Here is a 22156-nt window from a genome sequence, read left to right on the forward strand (position 1 = left end):
GAAGTTAATTAGCAATCTTGTTGCCTTTCAGACGCATTCCAGTTTGAGGACAAAAAGTGTCATGCAATCCAAGAGGTGAGAGGAAGCTCAGTTTAGCGTTGAAAGAACACAAGTCATCATTCAACTGCCCATGTTTTCAAAGAACGGGCCTTTGAAAAACACGCTAGAAGCTAGTGAAAGACATGCCATAGCATTACAACACCAAACAGGGCTTAGGCCCGCCACCTTGGCTGCTGGTGGTCGGCCTTTTATCGACTATACATACCTGCTGATGCAGAACATGTATTTTATAGCTCAAAAGGAGATGACACAGCAGCTTAAAAACAAAAAGGCGCAAAAACAACTGTATAGAAAGCGAACGGGCATGAACATACACATGTGTAATGAATGTGTTTTACCTCTGATGGCCAGTCATGCATTTCTGTTTTGAAAAGCCATGCCAGTGAGAGGCCAGTTTATATGCTTTGTTTTTTCTTTCCCTCCTTTTTTGTTTTGGTTTCCTCCTCCCAAGCTGCAAGTCTTTAGTCAAAGTCTTGCTTTGACAGGTGAAGATCAACCGGAGCCGTCACTATTGGCAACCATGTGGGGCTGAAGGGAAAAGGTCGGAGCGGGGTCACCGGAGGCTCAGTCATTCTATACCTATTCAATAATACGCCCAACCCCCACCAGGTCAAAGGTCCCACACAACATACCTTACCCAAAGTTCTCCAATTAGCCCTGGATCACAGTCTGGAAATAAGATTCACAATTTGAGGGGGATTAAAGATACGCATGCTGGTCTTTTTCTTTATTTATCCATCATTACTGAGTGGGAGATTGTTATGTCGTAATTAAAGCTGTATAACTTTATTAGGCGGGTGTTTAAAATGCTTTTAAGGGCTTAAGAAATAATTTGTGATAATCCAAAAGCTGGATACAAATTGGAGAGAATATAGCTAAATAAAATGAATTCTGACGCTATTTTAATAATATCAACAAATGGAAAATCTGAAAGGAAAAAACAACAAATTGGAAGCAATTTCCAGAGGAATTACAATGAAGCCTATTTCACCTGTCAAAGATGAAAAATTTCATTGGAAAAAGTAAAGTATACTTAACAAGGCTGTACTAAAAACTGGCCATTTAGCAGCAATTAACACTTAATGCCTAGCACATGGGCGAACACATCATTTTAGCAACAACTTTCTTCTTTCACTCGCTTTCACAAAGCACACTAGCACACTATACTACAGTCTGAAGTGTAAGCAACTGCGTTTTGGATTCTATAAACTCTGGTGGATTTGTTTTTGGAAGTGTCTTATGTAAAGAATCACATACAAACTAGCATAATGATAGAGATAGTCTACCCAAAAATGAAAATTCAGTCAGTAATTTCTCACCCTCATGTCGTTCCAAACCTTTAAGATCTTTGTTCATCTTTGGAACACAAATTAAAATATTTTTGATGAAATCCGAGAGCTTTCTGACCCTGCATAGACAGCAACACAACTATCACGTTTAAGGCCCAGAAAGGTAGTAAGGACAATGTTAAAGTATAGTCCACGTGACATCAGTGGTTCAACCATAATTTTATGCTATGATTAGCAATATTTTTTGTGCACAAAGGAAATAAAAACAATTTATTTAACAATTTCATCTCTTCTGTGTCAATCTTCGACCCACGTTCATGAAAGTACCACGACACATGCGTACAAGGATTTGTACAAGGTGCTTAAAGTTCTTGAAGTACTTGAATTTGACTTTTTGAAATGTAAGGCCTGGAAAACCCTTTGAAAATGGCAATATTCCTGAAGAGGTGCTTGAAAAGAGCTGGAATTATTGAAAGACAATGTATCTATGAAACAAGTGTTTAATTTTTTCAATAAGCGCATATGTCATCACGCTAAATTCAACAATTCAAAAAACATTATTCATTTCCCGCTTATTTCAATTAAAGGATTAGTTCACTTTGAGAACAAAAAATGTACAGAAAATGTACTCAGCCCCTTGTCATCCAAGATGTTCATGTCTTTCTTTCTTCAGTCCTAAAGAAATTACGTTTTTTGAGGAAAACATTCCAGGAATTTTCTCCATATAGTGGACTTCTATGGTGCCCGTGAGTTTGAACGTCCAAAATGCAGTTTAAATGGAGCTTTAAAGGGCTCTAAATGAGCCCAGCCGAGGAAGAAGGGTGTTATCTAACGAAACGAAACATTTTCTCCAACAACTTCATAATTGCCCTACATCGCTACAGAAGTACTGACCCAGGTCAAATGCCCTTTACAAAAAAAAAAAAAGATAAAACAGTGATGTTGGACGATTTTGAAGTTGGAAGAGAAAATGAGATGGGAGTGCACAGAGTATGCATCGCAGAGCTAGACAAGACGAGCATTTGAGGTTAAACAGTGTATAAATTGTAAGGTTTTTTTTAGAAACTAACATCGTTTCGCTGGATAAGACCCTTCTTTTTCAGCTGGGATCATTTAGAGCCCTTTCAAGCTGCATTTAAAGTGCATTTTGGAAGACGTTGAGATGAGATGTTTGAAGATGTCTGAAGATGTTTGAAGATGTGAAAAGAGGAACAGATGAAACCAAATCAATTGAGATATTTATGCTGGAACCTCTTCGATTGATTCAAACTCATGACTTTGATGATTAATTCCAAGCGATTTACTAGCCAAACCAGATCAAATTAAGGGTGTGTTCACACTTGACATGTTTGGTTCGATTAAAACGAACTCTTGTGCGATTGCTCTTTTAGTGCGGTTCATTTGAGTAAGTGTGAACTCTGCCATCTAAACCCTAGTGCACACCAAACAAGCGGACTGAGACCGCTAAAAATATTCGACATTCATCTTTTGCTTTTGTTTCGAGTGTTTGGTAAGTTCCGTCACAAAATATTCGTCATTCAACCCAATCAGGTTGTAAAACTTATTACTATGCCTTTAGATTCGGTGTGAATGCTAAGCGGACCAGGACCAAATGTATCATTTTCCTTTTTGGTCCAGACCAAATCAACCAAATGAACCAAACTACAAGTGTGAACACACCCTAAAAGAACCTTTGTTTTTCGAATTCATCGCTTGTAATGATTTTAAAAAGTATGTAGTGATGGGTAACATGGAGCTTTTCAAAACTTAGAATCAGTTAAACCATCGCATCACAAAATTGCATATTACGAAATCATCTGATATGGAACGGGACTTCAAAGCATGTTCTTGAATTGTTTGACTTAGATCAGAACTTTAAATCACTTATTGCGAATCATTTGATTTAGATCAGAACTTTGCCTATCGGGAATTATTTGATTTAGTTTGGGACTTTGGTGCATGCATCGCAAATCATTTGATTTAGATCGGAACAGGTTCATGAATCATTTTGCAAATTTAATAATTCAATCTAAATCAGATGATCTGCGATCCACACTCCAAGTACTGATCTGAAATGATGGTTCACAAATCATTATTGAGATTGGGACTTCAGAGAGTGCATTGTGAATCATTTGATTTAGATTGGGATTTTGGTGCAGGTTCACGAATAATTGGATTCATTTCGGGACTTTGGAGCACATATGGCGAATCCTTTGCTTCAGATCAGGATTTTGGAGTAGAACAGTAGAAAACAAGCATTAAGGCAGTACAATAATTAAAACAAAACAAAGAAAAAAGAAAATATACACTAATGCAAATCGTATAGTACTTACTATAGTAAAAGTGTAGTATACTTTGTAAATCTTTAGTAGTAATACTTTGCATATTGCTGTCTATGCAGGGTCAGAAAGCTCCTGGATTTCATAAAAAATATCTTAATTTGTGTTCTGAAGATAAACAAAGGTCTTACGGGTTTGGAACGACATGAGGGTGAGTAATTAATTTTTTGTGTCAACTATCATTTAACATTTAGTGCAATATTAAAATAAACAAAATAAACTCTATGATCTCAAGAACAAAGTCAAAATTCCATTACTTAATGAGAAAAAAACACAGAAACTGTAAATCAGAATCAAGCCAAATGTTTTACAGTCAACTGAAAAGAGAGAAGTTTAATTTGAAAGTGATTACAAGTGATCGTGTTAGTGTAAGTAAACAGAACTCTTCCTAACATTTCTATAATGTATTCACAATGACCTGAATCAACAGTAAATTAATTAAAGTAGTGATATTATTCAGGTAGTTTATTCTAATAATAATTTGAATTGAATATATTGTCATAAAAATGTCTGCTATGAAAGCAAAACATTATGACTTTTCACAAAATCTTGGCACTAAAACTCTTTGTAAATTAGAGATTGTGTTTATGTCATAAACTAGTTTCTAGACATGACACCAGACAACTTGCATTCCAGTAAACTTGAATTCGACCAATGCCACAAACTTTCCTTTGAGGCCCAACATGGGAAAGGTGTTAAGATAAAGGGGGGCTTCACAACCCAAGAAATCCCACCATCTGTGCTTTCCTTTCGCCAAACTCTCCACCTCCCCCAATCGAAATGCCTTTCAAAAAAGTCTTCAGGAATTCCACTTGAGGGACAGACACAGATAATTGGTCGCAGATTTTTATTGGCAGGACACAAAGGGACCTCCTATCCTCCTCGACGCAGCTGTCCCATTCACACCCCGCAACCGACCTCCTATGCATCTTCTCCCCCGCAGGGTCCACACAAACTAGGCCTCGAACACGGCCCCTTTCATTGGCACAATGAAGGCCTCGGACACATCCTGACCCTGACCCTCAGACCCTGCCTCTACCACCCTGTGGATCTATCAACTTCAGCAAACTGCCCTGAGCTACTATTTGTCCACCCTTTGATATCGTGAGAGCCATCAATTAGAGATCCCAGGGTGCGCTTTGGAGATGCACCTGTTGGAAGAGTTGCAATTCGATCTGTGACTGTTGGTGACGAGGGTCGTGTTGACTTGATTATATTTGCAGTAGAAGCATGACTTCTTTGATGAAAAGAGACCTCCTACAATTTTTGTAACCTTTGGAATGCTGCTGTCTGTTTTTCTCGAAGAACTCTGATCCAGATACTTGACATCAATTTTCAGGTCATCTAGACCACACCAAGAGCTGAGTGGACATCTGTTGGATTAGTTGATCGATAGGACAAAGAAGACATCAAAATCAAGAATCTTTCAATTAGAAGATGCTATTAAGCAAGTAATTCATACTATTAGACACTATTCTAGCATATGCTGTAAAGTTTTACCTGGTATTTTTCTTTAAAGAGAACTCTGAGTATTTAGACTTGTATGGCTTAATATAACGTAAATGATGTTTCTTACTGAAAGTGAGCTACTGGTGCTACCTGTTGCTATTTTTACCGCAACGTGGCTTTTGGTTGTAATTTTCAGTCGAAGGGCAACAAGAGAAGCGATATAAGTCTTCATTGCTTTTCCCAGGTGATAAGAAGAGGAGAAAAGAATGGGAAGATGCCTGCGGACGAATAAAACTTCCTGAAGACCTGCGTCTTTGTTCTCTCCACTTCGGCCCGGATGCCTTTGAGGATTTTAGTAGACCACAGCTACTGAAAGAGCTTACAAACGGCAGAGACAAGAAACGCTAGATGCCATCCTGGCAGGATGTAAACATGTCGATGCTTGTCATGACGCTACAGATTTCACTTGATATCCGGGGGCATTTAGACTCCTTTTGGGGAAAATTAATAGAACTGGGTTTGGTTTAAGCCTATGCTTATATCTATCACCACCTGTAAGCTCCTTCATCAGCTGTGGTCATTGTTTCAGTATTCTATTTTCAGTATTTTAGTTTTGTATTCCGAGTTGTGTTGCGGTAAAAATAGCAACAGGCAGCACCAGTAGCTTACCAAGTGCAACCATTTCATGTCATCAAAATAATAGCCATTATGTTAAGCCATATAGTCTTAATAGCTGGGGTTCCCTTTAAAGAAAATGTTAAATTACACAGTAACATGGTTTTGCGACTTGCGAAGAAGTGTGCTGGTCTAGTTACATTTACTGGTGAAATTTCATAGAAATATTTACAAAATTCAGTAGGAATCTATGCAATCAGGAAATCTGGTTAAGGGTGAAACATTTCCACACACATATTTCACATCAGGTTCAAGTTTTTCACACAAAATGTGAAATTGCCATGTTGACCAACAGAAAGCTGCTTAGTTTGAAAGTGATTTCTGTATAAGTGTTGCTTCATGTGATAGATCTTTTTTGCCAGCAAAACTGCATTAAAAAAATCGCTAAGGTGAACATTTCTACAATGTATTCATGATGGTACACTGAACTTTTTAGTTACTACTGACACTACAAATTACAAACATAAACACACTGCTTTGTAGCACAAATAGTTTACCATTTACTGTACATTAATCGGAAATCTCACACATTTAGAGGGCATTTACACCATATTATACTTAAAAAAAAAAAGAAAAAAAAAAAAGTTGTTACACATGTTGGCTGTACATTTACACGACAATGGTATTTTGGGGGCCTGAAAATGTAAACTTTTAAGAAATGGGCTTTAAAGTGCCAATTTTAAAAAACGATACTGTTATTGTGTCTGTATAAACTATGCGCATGCGTAACATATTTTGTCTATAGGAATGCACACAGGAATGTACTGTTTTTTCACAAATGGCGCTTTTCCACTACACAGTACCAGCTCGCCTCAGCTCGCCTCGGCTCGACTCGACTCGGCTCTGTTTGGTTTTCCACTGTGTAAAAGTTGTACCTGTACCGGCTTCCAGGTACTTTTTTTCGTACCACCTCCGGCGAGGTTCCAAGCGAGCTGAGGCGAGCTAAGGCGATACTAAAATGTGACGTGAAAACACAGCAGACTGCTGATTGGTCAGAGAGAATCGTCACTATTCACTGCGTCATCATTGCACGCGCCAGCAATAGTATCCAGAATAACCCCGCCATTTTTAAAAAGTTTGGCCAGAGATTGCGTGACATATCCAATCCATTACATATTATGGCAACTCGGAAGAATACGCCGTGGTCAAACGAGGAGGTGCAGACAGCGGGTGTGTGTCGCGTAGAAGATTATATCACAGCAGTTTCTTGCAGCGTCGCTATGACAACCAGGTACTATTGTGGAGGTACAGGTACAACTTTTACACAGTGGAAAACCAAACAGAGCCGAGTCGAGCTGGTACTGTGTAGTGGAAAAGCGTCAAAAGTGACATAGCCAACTGGTGGTCTGGAATGTACAGTAAATAATACAGCGTTTCTAGTTGTTTTTACAGATCCGTATGAACAAGGACTGGTTTGACAATGTTGTTGTCTGTACACAATTTTTTTCAAAAACTTAAAGGAAATACTTTTCATTTTTAGTACATTGTTGTTAAAGAAAATAGATTGGAAAACAAGCTGAATACAGAACAGGTTTTCAATTCTCCATTGTCTTCCATGGTCTTCCACTTTCAAAATAAAATTTTCCTGGTAATTTATTCACCCCTATGTCATCCAAGATGTTCATGTCTTTCTTTCTTTAGTCAAAAAGAAATTAAGGTTTTTGAGGGCAACATTCCAGGGTTTTTCTCCATATAGTGGACTTCAATGGGGATCAGCGGGTTGAAGGTCCAAATTGCAGTTTCATTGCAGCTTCAAATGGCCCAGCTAAGGAATAAGAGTCTAGTCTAGCGAAACGGTAGGTCATTTTCTAAAAAGAATGAAAAATGTATATACTTTTTAATCACAAATGCTCATCTTGCACTAGCTCTGCGATGCCAACCACGACTTTACGCATTACATAATCACGTTGGAAAATCACAAATGGTTAATTCTTCGCCTGAGTACTCTGGTTCAGAAAAGTAGAGTAGGGTGAAAAACTCCATCTTATTTTCTCCTCCAACTTCAAAATTGCCTGACGTTGTTTTACCTTTCTTGTAAAGGGCGTTTGACATTGTCATCGTACATGCAGAGCTAGTGCAAGACGAGCATTGGTGGTTAAAAAGTATATAAATGTCTACATAAGACCCTTATTCCTCGACTAGGATTGTGTAAAGCTCTTTGAAGCTTCATTGAAACTGCAATTTGGATCCTCAACCCATTGATCCCATTGAAGTCCACTATATGAAGCAAAATCCTGGAATGTTTTTCTCCAAAACCTACATTTCTTTTTAAAGAATAAAAGACATGGACATCTTGGAAAACATAGGGGTGAGTAAATAATCAGGATTTTTTATTCTGAAAGTGAACTAATCTTTTAAGTATGATTTGTATCACTAGAAACTACAATTGAATCAACAGGCGATCATCTGGGATCACAAAAGATTCTAGCGCAGCTTTAATTTTAAATCATTATATGCATGATGTTTATATAAAATAAAACCAGAAGGCATACATCTGTTCCTGCCATTCTTGACATCCAAGGTGTGTGTTTTTTTAAATGCTCAAAAATCATATTGTGAGGAAGTAGTTGGAGGGCAGTGGGGACAATCTGCCTCTGGAAACAGTTGAAAGGAGGGTAACACGTTTTCACAGAGACTGTTTCCTGTGCTTTCTCCTGGCTCTACCTTAATGGATCACATGTGTTGAAATGATGTATTGTACAGAAAAGCAAAGCGTCGAAAAACTACACAGCGACTACAAAAGACAGAAAATGATCCTTCTTTGTGAGAGCCATGAAGACATTGAGTGGAATTTTAGGGGGAAAGGTAAGATGGAAAGTGATTGTTATACCAGTCACAGAGAGTCTTGCCGTGCGCAGTGATGGTAGATCTCTTATGCAGCCTGACTAGGCCGTCTCAAGAGACTTTCCAGAGGCCAGAGGTCAACCACCCCTTTCCTGACGTGCCATATGTTAAAGGAATTTGCCAGTGCATTGTGGGAGTTAGACCCCCACAACTTTAAAATTACTAACACATACAGACCCATGCCTTCCCAGCCAATCTCTCTTTTCTGCCAAGAAAATCACTTCTTTATAGTCGTCCAAACCTCAGCTGCTCCGAACAGCTTAATTATTACTGGCTGTGAATACTAATACCGATACTAATATTAGTACCAATATTATTATAAAAGTATTTAAAGATGAATTATAATATTATGATTAGGGCTGTCAGTCGATTACAATTTTTATTTAAATTACATGATGTTTCGATTAATTAATCGAATTAATCGCAAAATAAATTTGACTGTGAAAAGATTATTTAAAGCTATTTTTGTGTTAAATGAGAAAGTATCAAGTAGACATTACAAATTGTAGCTTTAGAAATGAATTTTTTTTTTGATTCAACATAAACTTATTACACATAAACATTTAGGCATCAACAACCTAATCTTTTGACCTTAACAATACAATTATATAAATATGGAACATAAAAGAAGATAATTTGAGAAGCATGTCAGTATTTTCTGTTCATACAATCGAAGTCATTGGTAACCAAAAGAGCTTTGCTGCAACAGTCTCCAAAATACCTTCTTTTAAGTTCCACACAAGAAATGTTTGAAATGAAATGAGGGTGAGTGAATGATGACAGAATTTAAAATCATCACTTAGAATCAATTTAATGAAATGATACTCTAAAGAAGAAACTAAATCTGCCAGCAAATGTGTGTGAGTCATTCGATTCCTTCAAACGGATTCAGGAATGAAGTAAACGGCTCACTTTATGAACGGTCCTTTAAATCAATGGGTTACACGATTCGTTCAAAACGCGGATTCATTCAGAACTAAAACACTGCTGCCTTGCCCTGACTTCAAAGGTAATAAGTTCTCTGCAAAATTTAGCAAAAACACATAATATTGTGTTTAATATATAAAACAATATCAGCTGTTGTATAAAATCACATTTAAGCTTGTGATAGTTCGGGACAAAATCAGCACTCGTGTAATATTGCTCTTGCTGCCTCTGTGATATCGTGTGATATGTGATATAAATATCGAGACAAAACACATACAGGGGCATTATTTTACATTTTATGGCATAACTGCATTTATAGAGTTGTTGCCCTGCATAATATTTGTCAACTATTTGAAATATATAAGATGATGTACAGGTCTGGGGGCGGAGCCAGCGCGTTAACTGCGTTAAAATATTTTAATCACGTTTTTTTTTTTTTAGAACTAATTAATTAAGCTAACGTGTTAAACTGACAGCCCTAATTATAATAAAATCAAATAAATAGCAGTTTTTCAAAAATATCCAGAAGTTGAATCCAGTAAAAGACTAGAGAAGACTTCACCCATAGTGGGCCTTTTGTTTCTGTTACTGTTCCCTCCCCCTTCCTGTTTTTCAGAGAAACTCTGACAAGCCTAATTAACTGTTATTAGTAATCATACCCTCTCGTTATAGGTGGTGGCTGTCTGTTACGCTAGTCAGTCTGAGAGGTGGAGGTCGGGAAGCTAATACAGACGCGGTGGTTGTTCTGCTAATAAGATAAATCAGGGAGAAATTACATGCTAATATGTTGTTACTCAAGACAAGGCGAGTTTAGCAGTAAACTAGATTAACTGGAAAACAACATGGGCTGCTCCCCTCAAAACGTCCTTTTACAAATTGCCATAAAATATTTTGACATGACGTTAAACGACTAAGCTGATATATGTCTGTCAGCCAAACCTGAAGAAAAACAAACCTGCGGTGGTCGTGGAACAACCAATTCGCATTAGGATTCAAGACGGCTATTGACAAAGACATGCAAGGTGATGTTTTAAAGGAACACTCCACTTTTTTTGGAAATAGGCTCATTCTCCAACTCCCCCCGAGTTAATAAGTTGAGTTTTACCGTTTTGAAATCCATTCAGCCGTTCTCCTGTTCTGGCGATATCACTTTTAGCATAGCTTAACATAGATCATTGAATCCTATTAGACCAATAGCATCACGTTCAAAAATGACCAACGAGTTTCCATATTTGTCCTATTTAAAACTTGACTCTTCTGTAGTTATATCGTGTACTAAGACCGGTGGAAATGCAAAGCTTCAATTTTCTAGGCTGATAAGATTAGGAACTACACTCCCATTCCGGCGTAATAGTCAAGGAAGTTTGCTGCCGTAATAAGGCTGAATACCACGTAATACCACGCATGTAATACCACGCAGCACATGTGCAAATGCTAAACTAGCTGGGAACTCATTTCTGATAATACTTTGCCTGCTTTGGCCATATTACGGCAGCAAATAGTTCCTAATCTTAAAAGTGTAGTTCCTAATCTTATCAGCCTAGAAACTCGCAGCTTTGCATTTCCACCGGTCTTAGTACACGATATAACTACAGAAGAGTCAAGTTTTAAATACAACAAATATGGAAACTCGTTGGTCATTTTTGAACGTGATGCTATTGGTCTAATAGGATTCAATGATCTATGCTAAGCTATGCTAAAAGTGATATCGCCAGAACAGGAGAACGGCTGAATGGATTTCAAAACGGTAAAACTCAACTTATTAACTTGGGGGGAGTTGGAGAATGAGCCTATTTCCAAAAAAAGTGGAGTGTTCCTTTAAAAGTGACGACAACCTCGAAACAGGCCGAGATGGGCGAAGTGGTGAATGGGATCAGTGGGCAGAACCCCCAAAGCCCCCTGAGGGGCAATTAGACGGGCCTTGAAGCAACAGTGGGTGGCGAGAGTCTTACGCCACAGATGGTACAAGTCAGCTGCTCTTGGCCCTCATGGACACAGTGGTATGCAAACATGCAAACTCAAACAAATGAAGGTATGTTCCTCACATTTTGCCCAGCGTTTACCCGCACATACGCACGGACGCATGACCACACACATCTTATGAAGTCATGCTTGGCCAACGACTACGGACACAAGTTCTCTTGTCTCGAAACACAAAGCCTGCCTATGCTTGTCCAGGAACAACAGTATGAGGACGGCCAAAACGTCCGAGTCCCTCAGTTAGTGGTGAGCCGTGGACTCAAAGTACACTAAAAACATACCTAATGGTATAAACATGAACAACTGTGTGGAAAATGGGCGTTAAGACTTATTCTCACGCTTACTCAAGTCCCTGTACAACCTACTGCATTTACAGTGCAATAAATCTAGGGAAGGAACATATAATACAGAATATGAGGTGCAGGGCTGGGTATTTGCATTATCAGGCTTAAACGGAAACTACAGTTAGTATGCATATTCAAAATGCATTTATAGCACACTGTAGCCACACTGAAAACAATGACCCATGATGACCTTGTTTGACCTTTTTTCAAAAGCTTTTTTGTATTTTTTTTTTCAAATTACATATTTTAATATTGATAAACACAAATGACGTTAAAATAACTTGTCAGTATCTGTTAATAACTTATTTTGTTACTTATTTTGGATTTCTTTGTAACATACTAAAGATTTTGCGATTATGCTTCTACAAACAAAACTAAAACAAAACCTAGATTCCTAGACAACAACAAAAAACTAAACAAAAACCAACCAAAACATGAAACTAAATAAAACACAATAAAGTCACTTATTACTTACTAAAAGGCTTTGCAATAATGCTTGCTACAAACAACAAAATAACTAAACAAAAACCAACCAAAACAAAACAAAACATGGAACAAAGTAAAACAAAGTTAGGTATTACTTACTAAAACGCTTTGCAATAATGCTTGCTAGAAAACAAAATAACTAAACAAAAACCAACCAAAACAAAATATGAAACAAAATAAAACTGAATAAAGTTACTTATTACTTACTAAAAGGCTTTGCAACTGAGTCCTAGAAAACAACAAAAAACTAAACAAAAAACAACCAAAACAAAGCAAAACAAAATAAAACAATAAAGTTACTTATTACTTACTAAAAGGCTTTGCAATAATGCTTGCTAGAAAACAACAAAACAAAACATGAAACAAAATAAAAATACAATACAATAATGTTACTATTTTGTTTTTCCTTTTCACATACAAAAAACTTCACTTCCTGTCAATACTTAACTATCCTATCATAATAAAGGTGAAAATGCCAAACAAACAAAACAAAACATAAAATAAAATAACTTACAAAATTTACTAAAATGCTTTGCAATTATGATTCCTAGAAAACAACAAAAAACTAAAACAAAACAAGAAATAAAATACAATATTTACTTATTACAAAATACAAGAGTTACTTATTACTTACTAAAAAGCTTTGCAATAATGCTTCTTAGAAAAGAACAAAAAAACTAAACAAAACTCAACCAAATAAAATATAAGAAATAAAATACAATAACGTTACCTATAACTTACTAAAAGGCTTTGCAATAAAGCTTGTTAGAAAACAACAAAACACTAAAAAACAAACCACAAAACATGAAATAAAATACAATAAAGTTACTAAACAAAACTAAACAACAAACAATAACAATAAACAAAACCCCAACCACAACAAAACTAAACAAAACCAAACAAAAGTTACTTATTACTTACCAAAAGGCAGGGGCGCCGCTAAGGGGGGGGGGGGGGTGGTTAAGTTAGGACAATTCTAAGGGCCCACGCCTTTTAGGGGGCCCCAGAGATCTGCTTTTGTGTGGTAGGGGGGGCCCAACCTCATATTTTGTCATAGGGCCCAAAATTGCGAGCGGCGCCCCTGCCAAAAGGCTTCGCAATAATGCTTGTTATAAAATAACAGATTTTTTAAAAACTAAACAAAAACCAAACCGCAACAAAACAAAACAAAACAAGAAATAAAATACAATAAAGTTACTTATTAGTTACCAAACATCAAAAAAAATAAACAGCACTGCTTCTTTTTGCTCATTCACCTGACATTACGAACATTATTATAGACCACAGCTATATTTCTCAAAAATAATTTGGTGGACTGATTATGTAAGCAGTGGAATAGTGAGCGTGTGTGGCAAACATCCTTTCAAGGCCAAAAATTTGAAGCTGGATTTACGACGTGCCACCAGAGGGATTAACTGGCTGTCGCTCATGTTTATTTATTCAAATGTTTGTTTTGGTTCAAGGCTTTTTTTTGCGTGTGTGCCGCGTGATGGATTTAAAGCGTGTGAAGACTGTACGGATTTCAACATCTCCACTCCGCTGGGACGCAGGCCGAGGGAAACGCTGATGAACGTTTTGACTTTGTTTCAGATTACGCAGGCTCAATGATTCACTTCGGGGCCTTGTCTTGTCACCGAATGAGCAACTGGGCCGCAGATTGGCTCTCCGGGGGGTGCCGGCGTGTTTCAAATTATTGCATGGGCGTGGGGAGGATTTTATTTGTCTATCAGGTGGTATTGAGGGTGAACCCTTAAATCTGACAAATTGCTGAAAATTGCAGACATGCACTCATTCCTGTTTGGACGCTCTTGGCACATCTGGTTGTGATCTTGGCACAAAGGCTCCTCTGCAGAAGCCCCCCTAAACCCCACCTTCTCCACAGCTCATTGCCTTTTCCCTCCAGAGAAGAAAGAAGATGCTCTACGTTTTCTCACCATTTTGAGGTGGGGGGTTCTCGCCTCGTCGATGTGATGTTCGCAGATGTCCACATTGAGAATTCCTCTATGTTGTTCTCCACTCGCGAGCAGTGGGTTTTAATTGAGAACTTGGGAGATGAATGAAGCACCGTGACACCGCTGCACATTTCAAAGGCTCTCCGAATCTGGCAGCTGTAAACGAAGCAGATAGATAGACAGATTCTCTTGCGCTGGGCCCATACACAAATGATTAGTTGCCTACTTCAAAAGCGCCACGTTGGGGGCCTCAGAATGCTTTGCATGGCCCATCGGGTATTAGACTAGTTTGCTTAATTTCTGCACTCCTACAGCTCGTATACTGTAGCTTAGTGTGAACAACTCTTATGCATAGATAATGACTTTTTAAGTGCAGTTCGAATTAAACAAAGAGGCTTAATAGTGGTTTCATAGGGTTTTTTTGAAGTTTCCATGGAGATAGTTTAAGTTTAATAGACTGTTATTTTAAGTCATTGAAAAAAAAACCACCTAACCACAAAACATAAATGGTGGTACTTTATACTACTTGTGTTTTTAGGACACTAAAAAGTTACTGGCATTATTATGATATATTCTAGTATGATTAGCATGTTACTAACATGTTAGCAAGTTTCTAATATGATTAGCAAGTTACTAGCATGTTGCTAGCATGATTAGCATGTTACCATCATGTTGTTAACATGTTTCTAGCGTGATTAGCACATTACTAACATTTTGCTAACATGTTTCTAGCATAATTTGCATGTTACTACCATTTTGTTAGCATGTTTCTAGCATGACTAGCATGTTACTAGCATGTTTCTAGCATGATTAGCATGTTACTAACATGTTGTTACATTAATTAGCAAGTTATTAACATGTTGTTACCATGATTACCAAGTTTCTAGCATGGTTAAGCAAGTTACTAGCATTATATTATGATTAGCATGTAACTAACATGTTGTTAGCATGTTACTAACATGTTGTTAGCATGTTACTAACATGTTGTTACCATGATTACCAAATTTCTAGCATGGTTAAGCAAGTTACTAGCATTCTATTGTGATTAGCATGTTGTTAGCATGATTACAAAGTTATTAGCATGTTGTTACCATGATTACCAAGTTTCTAGCATGGTTAAGCAAGTTACTAACATGTTTCTAGCATGTTACTAACATGTTGTTAACAAGTTTCTAGCATGTTGTTAACATGATTAGCAAGTTACTAGCATGTTTCTAGCATGATTAACATGTTACTAACATTTTGCTAACATGTTTCTATCATGATTAGCATGTTACTAAACTTTTAATTAGCATGTTTCTAACATGACTAGCATGTTGCTAACATGTTGTTACCATGATTACCAAGGTTCTAGCACGGTTAAGCAAGTTACTAACATTATTCTATTGTGGTTAGCATGTTCCTAACATTTTGTTAACATGTTTCTAGCATGACTAGCATGTTACTAGCATGTTTTTAGCATGTAACTTGCATTTTGTTAGCATGTTTCTAACAGGACTAGCATGTTTCTAGCATATTGATAACATGTTTCTATCATGATTAACGTGTTACTAGCATTTTGCTAACATGTTTCTAGCAGGACTAACATGTTACTAGCATGTTTCTAGTATGACTACCATGTTACTAGCCTGTTGCTAGCATGTTTCTAGCATGCTTAATGTGACACTAGCATGTTGTTACCGTGATTATCAAATTACTAACATGCTGCTAGCATGTGTCTAGCATGATTAGCTTGTTACTAGCATGTTGTTAACATGATTACAGCATGATTAGTTCTATTAACATGTTGTTAGCATGATTTTAACATGATTATTGTTATTAGCATGCTTACCAAGTTACTAGCATGTTGCTAGCATGTTTCTAGCATGATTAACACATTACTAGCATTTTATTAGCAAGTTACTAGCATGTTGCTAGCATGATTAGTGTGCTATTAACATGTTGTTAACATGATTAATGTATTATTAGCATGTTGTTAACATGATTAGCAATTTACCAGCATGGTTAGCAAGTTATTAGCATGATAAGCATGTTACTAGCATGGTTAACAAGTTCCTAGCATGATTAGTGTGATATTAGCATGTTGTTAACATGATTTTAGCATGATTATCATGTTATTAGCCTGTTGTTAGCATGATTAGCAAGTTATTAGCGTGATTTAGATAGATTAGAAATATTAGAAATATAAGAGTGGAAGTTTGAATGAGTTTGAATGGCTTAGAAATAGTAAATAGAAGGGAAGTTTGATTCAGTCTCGAGGGATTCTGGGAGTTTAAATTTGAATTTTGACAGTTGGAGTTTGAATAGACTAGGCTCATTTGAACATTCCGTAAATGAAAGTCTATGGGATTTTAGATGGTTTTGATAGTCTGGTTCATGAAAACCGTAAGCCGGATCAGTTAGAAAAAAAGATATAGCAACCCGAGTCTGACCAGTCTGAAGTCTGACGTTTTATGGTCATAGCTCGAAAGCTCTGGGAGGAGATTAAAATTTTAATTTTGCTTTAGAAGAATAACAATAAGTTTAAATAGTAGATCAGTAAGTAGGCTTTCTCAAGCCAACTTAAATATCTAGCACGGCTCTTGTCTAATAACACCAGGAGCTAGAGAAGCTGTTATGCAGGTCACTTCCAGCTTCTCGTTGCTTGGCTAAATCTTTCGAACATAGCTGCCGAGTTCCTGAGCTCTCAAATTCCTTCTTTCTCAGTTTCCTGCCCTGGAACCAGCTGACCCCCTAACAGACCCCACCGACAACCCCCTCCCGGCTGAGCCCGTTTGAAAAATGATGATGTCACCACTGCTCTGTTTTCCTTAATTTTTTGCACTTCCATTGTTTTTAAATATTAACAGGTGCTGCGGGGTCCGTTTTCCCAGCCGTCTCGGATCCTATCACATCTGCTTCAGTTTGGACTGTCCCTTTGTGTATTTGTTAACATGCATTTGTGTGTCTTCTACACACAGTTTGAGACATATAGACATTAATGCCTTTGGCCCTTGCTTTGTTGCTCAGATTTTTGGGGGTTTGTATATGTTTTCCTTTAGAATATGGCAGATCAGCCCATTAAATAGCACTTTTTTCCTTCTTCTTAGATAGATTACTCACACATTGTAGTTTGTAATCTACTGGATTACACATATGTGATCTTGGACCACAAAACCAGTCTTAAGTAGCACGGGTAGATCTGTAGCAATAGCCAAAAATACATTGTATGGGCCAAACTTCATTCAATCATTAGGATATTAAGTAAAGATCATGTTCCATGAAGATATTTTGTAAATTTCCTACCATAAACATGTCAAAACTAAATTTTTGATTAGTAATATGCATTGCTAAGAACTTCATTTGGACAACTTTGAGGGCAGTTTTCTCAGTATTTAGATTTTTTTGTTGCACCCTTAGATCCCAGATTTTCAAATATAAAATCAGGAGTACACAGATGAAGAACAAACCACATGTGACCTTTTCAACATGATTTCGCAATGCGTGAAGTAATTGACGCACATCTCAGTGCTAGTGCAAGATGAGCTTTTGTGGTTAAAAAGTATATACATTCAAGCCCGAAATTATTCATACCCCTGGCAAATTCTGACTTAATGTTACTTTTATTCAACCAGCAGGTTATTTTTGAGCGGAAATGACACAGGCTTCTCCCAAAAGACAATAAGACAATTTACAAGAGGCATCATTGTGGAAAAAAAAATATTTCTCAGCTTTTATTTACATTTGAACAACAAGTGGCGTGTTCAAAATTATTCAAACCCTTCTCAATAATCAATAGAAAACCCTTTATTGGCTATTACAGCAATCAAACGCTTCCTATAATTGCTGACACCTAGCAGCATACTCCCACTATATCATATGCCACGCACTGCCCTTTATCACTGAACTCTATGCACACATTGCACTTAATACAATAATATATTTGTTACACTGTAAACCATCCAATACACATCCATGTCCTTGCATATACAATCTATACATAATTCACTGCACCTTTGCACTGTTGACAATCTTCCTTAGTGGAATCTGAGTGTGCTACACAAAGGTGAGTGGGCCATACAAACCTGTAGCATCACACTCTGCTCTATTTGCACACTCACAATATGAATAATATATGTTTATAATTGCACTGAAATCTTTGCAGTATGTGCTATCCTCCCCAATCTCTCTTCTGCCCAATTTCATATAAAAATACCTCTTTTGCACATTTCTTGAAAATACAGCTCAACTTGCACTTGTATTGCTAACTGTAAATGTGTCTAATCGTACACTGTGTGTACTACGTTCGTAGGTACGTATGTATGTATGTATGTATGTATATATTGCATATTGTCACTCTGTATAATCCTGTAGGTATGTAACTGTCTATATGTAAATTGTCCCTGCACTGTCTGGAGCTCACTCCCAAGAATTTCACTCACCTGTGGATGTGACAATAAAGTTGATTTGACCAGCTTTTTGCATGTCTCCACTGGTATTTTTGCCTATTCATCTCTAGCGATGAACTCCAACTCTTTTAGATTGGAGGGTCTCCTTGCCATCACCCTGATCTTTAGCTCCTTCCACAGATTCTCAAATGGATTTAAGTCAGGACTTTGGCTGGGCCACTGCAAAACGTTAATGTTTTTGTCGGCTAACCCTTTCTTCACCACTTTTGCTGTGTGTTTTGGGTCGTTGTCGTGCTGAAATGTCCACTGGTGCCCAAGGCCAAGTTTCTTCACAGACTGCCTGATGTTGTTGTTGAGAATTTTGATGTATTGCTCCTTTTTCATGGTGCCGTTTACTGTGATTAGTTTCCCTGGTCCACCGGCTGAAAAACACCCCCAAAACATTAGGTTCCCACCACCATGTTTGACAGTGGGGATGGTGTTCTTAGGGTTGAAGACTTCTCCTTTTTTACACCAAATGAAAGCTACATCATTGTGGCCAAACAATTCAAGTTTTGTTTCATCTGACCATAAAACAGAAGACCAGAAGTCATCTTCTTCTTTGTCCAGATAAGCATTTGCAAAGGCCAAGCGGGCTTTGTGTGCCTTATCTGGAGAAGTGGTGTCCTCCTTGGTCTGTGTCCATGGAATCCAGCGTTGGACTGTCTGCCTTGAGATGTTGCCACCAGCAGAGCCCAGATTCATTAGGATGGCCTCGGTGGTGATCCTTGGATTCTTTTTTTACCTCTCTAATTATCCTCCTGGCCAGCATAGGTGTCACTTTTGGCTTCTGACCACATCCTCTGAGATTTTTTACAGTGTGGAACGTCTTGTATTTTTTTGTAATACTTTGCACTGTAGCCACTGGAACTTCAAAACATTTAGATATGGTCTTATAGCCCTTTTCTGAATTGTGAGCAGCCACAATGCGCAGCCGCAGGTCTTCAGTGAGCTCCTTTGTCTTAGCCATGACTGTCCACAAACCAACAGCAGAGAGCTTCTGTTTTTCACCTGTTGAGTTGATTAAAACAGCTGTTCCCAAATGAATCAGGGTAATTAGGATGCTTTAGAACAACTTGGACTATTTGGAATGGTATAGAACTTTGGATTTTCCCATTGACTGTGACAGTTTGCAAAGTGTATGAATAATTTTGGACATGCCACTTTTTGTTCAAATGTAAATAAAAGCTGAGAAATATTTTTTTTTCCACAATGATGCCTCTTGTACATCGTTTTATTATCTTTTGGGATAAGCCTGCGTCATTTCCGGTAAAAAAAAAACTTGTTGGTTGAATAAAAGTAACTTTAAGTAAGAATTTGCCAGGGGTATGAATAATTTCGGGCTTGACTGTACATTTTATTTTAATTTTTTCGAAAATAATCGATCTTTACACTAGATAAGACCGTTATTCCTCTTTGACGCTGCATTGAAACTACAATTTGGACCTTCAACCCCATTGAAGTCCACTATATGGAGAAAAATCCTTAATTTATTTTCAACTGAAGAAAGAAAGACAAATCTTGGATGAAATGGGGGTGAGTAAATCATCTGGAAATTTTAATTCAGCAGTGAACTAATCCTTCAATGGGAGGCCATATCTATGGAAACTATGGAATGATTATGCAACTGATAAACTTTGGAAACCATGTTGGGGGGCTAGAATCGTTCTGCTCGAATGAGCTTAAAAGCGCAAAATTCAATAAGCGCCGCAAAGACATGAAGCTCAAAACTGCTGGACAGGCCCCAGGGGGGTTTTACAAGCCAGAAGAGACATATAAGGCATTAACTAGAATTGTTATGAACGCTTTGCTCTGCAGCTGTGCCCTAGCCCTACACAAAGCAGAAAGAACATGATACAAATTTCCAGTCACATCGTGGGACGCTGTAACAATAGCATTTCTGTTCTCCGAAAAAGCCGTGCCCACCCTGTCCCTCAAGGTCCACCCTACACCTGCCGCATGCAGTGAGGGCGAGGAACAGCTGGGGGCACGTTGGGTGTGCATGTGTGCGAATGCATATGTTTGAGCTGATGTATGTGCATGTGTTGCGCTTTACGTGTACACTTTTCTGTTTTTGCGAGTAGGCATGCCCGCATGGAGACTGGCATGGAGCGCTCGCTGTCGCCACAGAGGCTTTGGTCGGATGGATTCTTCTCATACAGAGAGATATGGAAAAAATGTGTTGCGACTGAGAGATTACGTGGCTCTCCATCCAAAACGCATCTCAAATCCAATGGTGCCATGATGCTGCTGTTTAGACCCCTTTGGTCTGTAGACCAAATCGCTATAACATGCATCAAATTTGGTCATTGGATTCACCAATGGATAAGAGTGCTTGAGTCTGTTTTTGTGCACAGGAACATGTGCATGAGACCAAGGATTACTTGTTGAAATAGCAATGGATCAAGTCAAAGACAACACTGGCTTGATTTGTAATCACTGCCATTCGAATGAATGGCCTGAGCAGCTGTCTGTTTGAACAGCTGCTTGTGCAAAAAAAATATTTTACAGAAACAAAAAAGAATCTGGCTTGTTAAAAGTTGGACAAAGTTAAAAACAGTGATGCCGTTTTACTTTTGTGGTTTATAGTAGCATATTGCATATAGTGGATATTTGAAAGTAGACACTATTGTCTTCTGTAGAGCTGCTTAGCTGAAATAAATTTGTTTCGTAACTGATGTATTTGAATCCTTTCAGGTTGTCAAACATTAGAAGAACATGTTCATAATTAATGGTTTTAACTACATCTGTGGTTACTCTGTGTGAGTTTAGGAGAACCTTTATAAAATAGCTGATAAATTTAGTTTTGGTAAAAAAAAATATGAGTTTGCAGATCCCACTTTATCTAATGAAACCACATTCATTTTAAGGTGTGACTAAACCATCCAAATAGTTCTTGGAGCCGCTATACATTTGCTGTAAGACTCTGGCCTTACTACAATGTAGAATATGGGACGCTGGCCAAAGACGACATATGCTGTCAAATCCCTTGAATGTGTATAATTGTGTATGTGCATGCTAGTGTGTTAGGGATTTTTCGTCTTTTTTTTCCCTACCCGCCCTTCTCCGATATGTAGGAATTAGCGAACATTGCTTAACTACAAACCGGCCCTAATCAAAGTGCCGAATCTTTAAAAAGACAGCTGTTGTCATGTGCTTTAATTCACAGCTATCTCCCTTTGTCAAGCAAAGCTGGACACAGTTGTCTGGTCGAGACGGATAGGGAACAGGGGTTAACAGACTTCTCTCAGTGAAATGGTCTTTTACACGTCCATGCCACATGCCCATCAGTCACAAAAATCAGAGGTAAGTTGCATTTCATCTTTCTGCCGTTCGCTTTGGGACTAGCAATGCCATTACTCATGTCATTTGATACTTGGTGAC

This window comes from Garra rufa, chromosome 7, assembly GCF_049309525.1.
Source record: "Garra rufa chromosome 7, GarRuf1.0, whole genome shotgun sequence".
Classification (NCBI taxonomy): domain Eukaryota; kingdom Metazoa; phylum Chordata; class Actinopteri; order Cypriniformes; family Cyprinidae; genus Garra; species Garra rufa.